The sequence below is a fragment of the Pseudomyrmex gracilis genome, unplaced genomic scaffold (assembly GCF_002006095.1).
Source record: "Pseudomyrmex gracilis isolate BER0280 unplaced genomic scaffold, ASM200609v1 scaffold_307, whole genome shotgun sequence".
In the NCBI taxonomy this organism is placed as follows: domain Eukaryota; kingdom Metazoa; phylum Arthropoda; class Insecta; order Hymenoptera; family Formicidae; genus Pseudomyrmex; species Pseudomyrmex gracilis.
The window spans coordinates 17,728-26,050 of NW_018020891.1; the positions used below are offsets into that span (position 1 = coordinate 17,728).

At 38.8% G+C, this 8,323-nt stretch overlaps 1 protein-coding gene across 1 annotated transcript in view; it reads left to right on the forward strand.

Annotated features, from left to right (window-relative positions):
• Positions 1-8,323, forward strand: part of LOC109859951 (two pore calcium channel protein 1-like) — a 134,206-nt gene that overhangs the window by 1,074 nt on the left and 124,809 nt on the right. The gene's annotated exons all lie outside the window — the stretch shown is intronic.

Below are 8,323 nucleotides of genomic sequence, written 5' to 3' on the forward strand. Positions count from 1 at the left end.
AAACTTTTTTTGTTCATAACTTTTTTATAAACAATGAGCGACGGATAAAACCTTCATATTATTATTCAGAGAGGTGACCTTGATAACATATGTCAAAATTGTTGAGATCGGAAAATAGTCCGTATAACTGCATAATTACCGAAACTTTTCTTGTTTACAGAACCAAATAGTATTTTTGAGAATTGTTTTTAAAGAAAGTATGCGTTAAGTATTGTATTTATAAACTATTGTCGTAACATTTATTAATTTTATTTATATATATTGAGGTATCTTCAATTAAAAGTTTTAGTAAGACATCAATATTAATTTGAAATATTAATTACTATTTAGAGATAAAGCTATAAAAAAAGACACGTACTACAATTTTTCTCGACTCATAAGTGATCTAAAAATTATAAAAAAATTATATTTAGTAATGGTTGACTAAGGACATGAACTTAAAAAAAAAGAATTAAAAGAATTAAAAAATGACATTATTTTAAAATTAAAGATTAAATTTGAGCATATATATTGGTTTTTTATAGAAGAAGAAAAATTAGTAATTTTTTTTAATTTTAAGAAATTCAGAGTTTATTTTTTAAAATAGAATAAAAGTGTATGCACAATTGCAAAATGATCAATTCAAAACTTTTCTCACATTGTTTTAAAAACATAGTTTTAAAAAACTCATTTAAATAGAATTATTGTTAAGAAATTATAAATATTATTTATTTTTATCTAGTCAGCTTTTCTGTGGCAATGTAGATTTTCTATTTATTATAGAAATCATTTTTGGTTTGTTTTTCATGTTGGCAAGCAATTCTTGTCTCCAATGCCTACGATGTAGATACTTTGCAATCTCTAAACGCTTTCCGTCTTTGTTAAAACCTGCATGTTTAAGTTTAATTTTAATCTGTACTATCAAACAATTTGTACTATCAAAATTTGTGCTACAATGTGTAGCGGTTTTGTACAATTAAGATGTTTTAATATGTCATATTTGACAAAGGTAAAGCTTTTGTTATTATTTTGAGCATGTTTTTTTTTCAGGATCTTAATAACACTTTACAAAATCTTTTTTTCTAATAATCTAATAATCTAATAATCTTTTTTGTTAAATAAGTTTTTATATGTAAACTTTAAACTGAATAATAGAAAGTGAACATTAGTCGAGCGTTGAACCGACTATAGAGACCTGTAAATCGACGTTTTACTATTTCTGTGTCGTATTTATCGCATTAAATCCAAAATGCTTTTCTAAAAATAAGTAAACTGTGCTAAAAAAGTGCACTTGTTCTTTAGGATGTCAAAATTCAGCATACATTTTTTCTTATTCATTAGTATGTGGATACTTATGGCGCGTCAAAACAAACTCCCTCCACTCGGACCCACCACTCGAACTGGCGCCAGTGCCCCACCAAAGTGGTTTCCCCTTCCTTTTTAGTTTGGCCACACATTGGAGAGGATAGAAATGTGACATGATTTATGGCCCTATAAATTTTTTTATAAATGTTTTATAAATTTCTAAACATTTGAATTTTTTTTTTGAGGAATTTGTGTAAGAAGGAAGAGGAAAGTTCGAGAATGTTTGAATAAAAAAGTGTAATGTTTATTAAAATAATAGAGATGTTTATTGAAAAATCCGTCTTGAAGCGTAACTGGTAATGCTGTTGGTGCCGCTCCGATGTTGTTGCCTCGTACGTTCAAACGTGTATGAGAGGAAGCTGGCGTCGGTTGAGGGAGGAAGTGTAAGGGCGGGGGTGGCGTCGGTCCCAAGAAGAATCACTCAGCGTCTGATACAATATGGTTTCCAATGAGCGAGGTCCAGAGATAGTTGATGGGAATACTAGGGCCCTCGAGGAAGAACCAATGAGCGTCTGGCACAATATGACGTTGTTTAGGCAGGAGGTTTTCGGCGGACAATCGACTCCACTGCGCATATCTTCTTCTTCTGTAGTTGGTCTTCCTCCTCCGTTTTGATGTCGGTAGATGAAGCTGCAGATTGTATCATGCTGATCTCATCGCTGACAAAACCACTATCGAGTTGTTCTTTTTTTTTCAAGTACAACGCTGTTTAGGTTTAAGCAGCGTTTTAACCGAAAAGTGTTACGTAGAGCACAACTAATGTCAGATGAGCGAACTCCGTGATACAAACACTGTGATATATTCTCTTCGCTTTTCGAGATGGATTTGAATGACGGAGAGCTTCCAGATTATATATGGTTTTAGACAGAAGTTTTTCTAAGAAATCCATTTTTCCTTTATCTCTGGTGTAGATGACGGGAGCGTATTTGATGACTTCTCGAAGATGTCTCGTGAGATATGTGAAATTGGTTTCACCGTCAAACCATTCGATACCGTGATAAATTCGTGTAAACCAATTGTTGCATTGCTTTGATTTTTGCGGTAAAGAGAACAGAGGCATCAAGATCCGGCATCAGTTAGTGAAAATTGGTCAGTCCACTGCGACATACGCCACTTCTTTTGGAATAAATTCACGACGCCGCGAAACCCTTGCATTTCTTGATCACAGCACCTTTATACTCGGATATCGTGAAAACGAAGCGAAGATATCGGAGACTAGAACAAAACTGAAATTTCTCCACGAAACGCTTGCAACAAAAAACGTAGTAGTAGTAGAAAATAAAGGTGGAGGGAAAATATCTTGGTTTTACGTATGTGCAGAGCGGGAATATGATTATCCGTTATAATCTACAATTATTTAGCACGAAGAACGATTTCCAAAACACTGTCGAATTCCGCATAAACAAGGCAGTTAATAATCATTTCAAGAGCTTTTTTGAATCGTGCTGCAATTCGCAAACTAGCGTGCTTCACGAGATTTCAATGTTCGACGCACTTGGCCGATAAATCGGGAGTGAGATCAAAAGCGAAGAGTGTGTAGTCTCTGCTTATAGCATTGCTTTTATTTAGAAAATGAATGTTTGTTTTTGAGAAAAGAGTATGAAAAGCCTCGGTGTAGAGAGGATAGTCCCTTGAAAAAGAAGGTTGTAACGGTCTAGTAAGGACTTGCATTCCATTGACGTAAAGCGACACAAAATTTATATTAAAGTTTTTAAAATTAAACGAGGATTAAGTTTACTATCGCCATTAAACGCCCTATTTTCGACAAAACCGATTATCACTCGCTTCGGCAGTTGACCAAGTATGGCAGTTGATCTTGTGAATCGATTCTCCCACCACTTCTCTGTAGATCGTAAACGATTTAACTTCAACTCTCGTGAGAGGATACTTTGAAGTAGTAAAAACTCCTCAGCCTTTTTTTCGCAATATTTTAAAAATTAGTTAGGGGGATATACGGGGTCTTTCATATATGTGGTGCAAACCTAGCATCCTATATGATTTAAAGAATTGTTATTTGAGTTCAAAAAATCACGTAACAAATTTACACGTGAACGCATATATATAAATGTATGTATACATATATATACGCACATTATTTCCGCATAACATCCTGCGATCGGCTCTTACTGACCAGACTTACATATATTTATTAGTTTGATACTAAAGAGCCAGAGATAATTCTCTGTTAATTATTCCTTTGCAGTGATTTTGCTCAGCATTTTAGCGTGAGCTAATAAAACTTCAGCGCTTAGATTTGCTTTCTTCATAATCAAGGTAGCGTCTACAATACGAACTTTTGCCTGTGGCGTAAGTTCCATGAGACAGAAAGAATCCTTCGAGCGGATGAGTCTTAGTCGCATTTCCACGCCATTAATCAAGAATTTATCCTGATTGAAAACGTCGCAATGTAGATGTCCTATGAGATCCACAGCACGGTTACTTTTGAAATACTGCATACGTCTCATGAAAGCGGGGTTCTCAGTTGGAGCATCGAACCTCGCATCCAAATGCCCTAGAGAATCGCTATCCCATAAACAGATGGTGAGATGAGAGAATTTTGCCTCTAAAGAATAATTCAACAATGTCTCGAAATAGGCTCGATACGCGTAAGCATTGTTCGGAGGCGATGCAAGGTTTTGATTGAAGTACACATCGATTTGATTAAACATGGAATGTAAAAAGGTATTTACAGGCCCTACTTTATGTTCTGCAACGGCAATGCCGCTAGAAGTTATAGCCGGAGTAGGCAGAGTACCCGCTGCTTCGACGGGAATTTGTATCACGCGAAGACTGAGAAAAGTATGCGCGAGATCTATGTAATCTTCTCCATGTCCCGGCACGACAAACTCTATGGGAGCGTCGACCGCAAAAGTCGACAAAGGTTTATAATGAATCCATGCGAACTCTCGACACTGGTCTGAGTGGGCGGTAAAGTGAAAAGATCAAGTTTGCTTTTGAAACACTCACACGAGTGAGTATGGAGAAAAGACATTTTGCTTCGTCTACGAGAATATATCGCTCACGGTTCGTTTCTTGCTCACACGACGTTTGCTCACGTTAATCTTTGTGTCGCGCGCTTCTTTTTTTTTTTTTCTGAATCCCTCTGCTCGTTGAGCGTTTAATTGCTCGAGTTTTTTTTTCTCCGCGTAGCAACGGAAGTCAATTTTTTGCTGGTACTACTAGCATGGGAGCGGCGACGACGGCGCTTGATCGCGAGTGCACGGGGAGTTCACCTGATCAAACTGGTCCGGGCGTTTCTTCTCAAAGAATATATATCCTGAGCTTTGCATTAAGCTGGTTATTCTTTCTTTTGCTTGTTTTTTTGAGAGTGTCACGTGATTCTTTGAAACGACTGTTAACTGCTTTTTTTAGCGGAATATTGTTATCTCTCACATCGTCTATTATTCTCACACCGGCGCGTAGAGCTTCTTTTCCGATCGCGCGCGCGCCGCTAGCCAGGTATGGAAGCACCCTTCTGAACAATTCGCCGAGAAAGCTTCCGATACCGTGACTACGCTAATACGTCGATCCCGCAAATACTCTCGGAATGCCGCCACCTCCCCTCGCCCCGCTCGTAATATTCCATGTAATGAGCCATATTATCTCTGCTTGAATGAAATAAATTTGCCGAATTCAAATGAAATAAATTTACCAAACTGATCTCTTATATCTATTTTTATCTATTACGCGGAAATTTGTTTTACGAAGCGGAATATAAGTTCCAGACGAGTAATGTTTCACCTGATTAGTACCGTATACTTATTCGTGGTATTATTAGTAACTATTCGGATAAGCGGCGTTAGTACATCTCTAGTTATGTATGGCACGCAAATGTAGCAATAAACAAATAACTTGTCGATGATAGCATGGGCTAAGCTGATTCGTTCAAAACTGTCAACACCGGGAACCCTGTCTACTACAAAAGGTATTAACAGAGGTTGTTTCAAATCCGAGTATATGACGCAATTTGTCGCTAAGCTTTACACTATGAATTTGATTGCATTTGTTTTCTTTACATGTAGGCGATATAGAAACTTTATTACCATATAGCGGATTCAGTGACCATGTAATATGCGATTTTTCTCGAGAGCACGAATGATTTATAGCTTTTATAAGATCAGCTTCTGAAGAATAAATCCCTGATGATATTGGAATGTTAATTGACGAAACATCTTTATTAGGAAAGGTATTCGCGAGCGTTATCAGGGCTTCATCCGCGCGTAAATGTAAAAAAAGAAAGAAACTGAATTTCGGTAAGAACAACTTCCTATTTTCTCTGTAAATCTATACGGCGAGGTAATTCCGTAGTAAAACACGATGTGGTATTGTGTGGGAAGTAAAGCATACTGCTATTGCTTGGGAAAACTACGAAAAAGTGTTCTTCCATTGTCATTATTATTGTCGCCATTATTGTCGTTGCCTTGTGAAAGCGTTGTTACACTCGAAGCCGGAATCTACGAGTCAAATTTAGACGGATAACCCTGCCAACTGATTAGCAGTTGCCTAGTACGTCCTTATCCTCGTTCTTTGCTCTTTATCATCCGATAACGATGAAAGTTTATTCTTGTAGGTTTTTAACAACGGGAGACAGTTCTTGCTCGTAGAAAATTCCGTCTATAACCTCATCCGCTAAATCACTCTGTTCGCAAACGCGCGGATTTTGCCACTCGAGAACACGATGAATTCAAAATATCTCTTTGCTTCACTTGGCCTCGTATTCCTTTTTAAAGGCGACTTTCGCTCTACTGACACGTACGAGATCGCCGACAGAGTATTTAGCTGCTTTTGCTTCAACTTGCTGTTTTTTCCAGCGATGCCACGTGTTTTCGCGCGCAATATTCGCGTTTTCCATTGTAACATCCGCGGGTTTCATGCGTATGGAAGAGTGCTGCGTATGGTTGTACGCGTGCACGATATCCTGCAAGACATCGAGGTAACGTTTCATGTTTTTGTGCGTGAAGTAGCGCCACATGCGCTCTTTTAACGTTCTATTGAAACGCTCGATCACGGCTGCTTTAACGTCGCGGGATTACGCGCCACACGTTAACAAATTCCTTCTTCTTTGAAAAATATTTGCAACGGATGCACGATAAATTCTTTATCTTTGTCGGTTTGCAGATATACGGGTTTTTGTCCGGCACTTCTCGAGAGCACGCGTTGAAACGCGCAAAGGACTTGAGCACCTGTTTTGTCTCGCAATGGTTCCACTCACGCGAAGTTGCTGAGTACGCCGATAACTGCCAGTAGATAGCAATATCCGTCGTTATAGCTTTGCAAATTTCGCAATTCTATCAAATCAGCCTCCCAGAAATCGCCGATATTCGTCACGTTGTAATGCAGTCGGGGAAATTTTCGCCGCACTGGATGATCGCCGTTTTGTATCGGATTAGGTTCTTCTCTTCTTTTTCGAGCAGTACGTTACCTCTAAGCATATTGTGAGCGCACTCGCGAATACTCGCGATGAATTTGCTATCAGCGTTTCGCAGAAAAGCAGCGCGTTGATTTTTATTTAGAAGACACAGAGCTTTCTGTAGACAGATGGTTTTCTCACCGAGAGAGCGCTTAGCTCTAATATGGGCCGCCGTCTCGCTCTCTCTTTGTTGCTTTTTCCGCTGCTGCTGCTGCTACTGTTTCTTCGTCGCCGACGGCATCGTAGCTTTGAATGATGCCTTTTACTCACGTGCTTCGGGTTTTTATATACTTGTTTTCACGAGGGATCTGCAGAGTACGTACACGTAATGACGCGGATCGTTGAAAAAGATACACGTTCGAAACGATATTCGTCCAATGTCGATTGTTGCAAATCGAGCAGTAAATAACCGTGAGGATGTGAGATGGCGTCGTAGTACGTTTCTTCCAAAAACTTTGCGTAGTCGAGATAGACTTGACGCTGGAGATGACGAATTTGCGCGCGATCGCGCGGATTCTTGAGAACCACAATGTACTTCTTATTTAGCGAAATATTGCGTTGACCGCGTCTCTCATGAAAAAGATTATGCTAAATAAGTATAACACTGAGATGACTACCTTTGGTACACAGATTCACGATCATTTTGCACGACGACGATTCTCGCATGAGACCGTCGATTATTATGAATTTCGCGCAGAACGTCGTTCGAGTAATCTTTCGGGCGAGGTAGCTCTCCGCGAAACTCGATTTTATATTTTGTCGTCGTCATCTCGCGTTGCAACTCAAGATAGGCTTCCTGCAATTTGCTGTAATAAAATAAAATTCTCCCGAATCGAACATCCGCCATTTCTGGCAAATAGCGAAGAAAAGTCTGAACAAAAATTGTTTTCCCGTAGGACCGTAAACGATCGATATCCAGAAATGTTTTTAGCGCACATCCATCTCGAAGAATGAACAAATTGGCGCTCATAGTCTTAAAGTAAACCGTTTTTTTGGTTTGCGACAATGAGCTCTCCATCACGCGTGGGCCACGCGGCGGCCGTGTTTTGTCGCGAAAATCAGCTAATTTTCTTCGCGGCAACGGAGCTTATTCTGCGCGATTAAGCTTATAGTGTTGTTGATATATTAGGAGTATAAATAAGTTTCCGCCGTTTGACAAAAGATGGTCTCAATAGTATGTTATTGTTAAAATTGTCAGCTGTAAAACGTCATATCGTAAGATTGGACATCTGCTAACAACATAACCTTGAAATATTAGCGATTTTGTATCAGCATCATATATCTTTTTTGTGCGAAAATGTCGAGTTTTGAGCCGAATAAACGTCATTTGCGGGAGCTTTTGATTTACTTCTTTAATTTGAAGAAATCTGCAGCTGAGGCGCATCGATTGTTTGTAGAAGCATATGGTGAGGCTGCCTTAAGTGAAAGAAGTTGCCGTGAGTGGTTTCAAAAGTTTAAGAACGGTGAATTTGACGTCGAAGACAAAGAACGTAGCGGAAGGCCAAAAGTGTACGAAGACGCGGAATTGGAATCATTATTGGATGAAGATTCGTGCCAAACGCAAGAAAC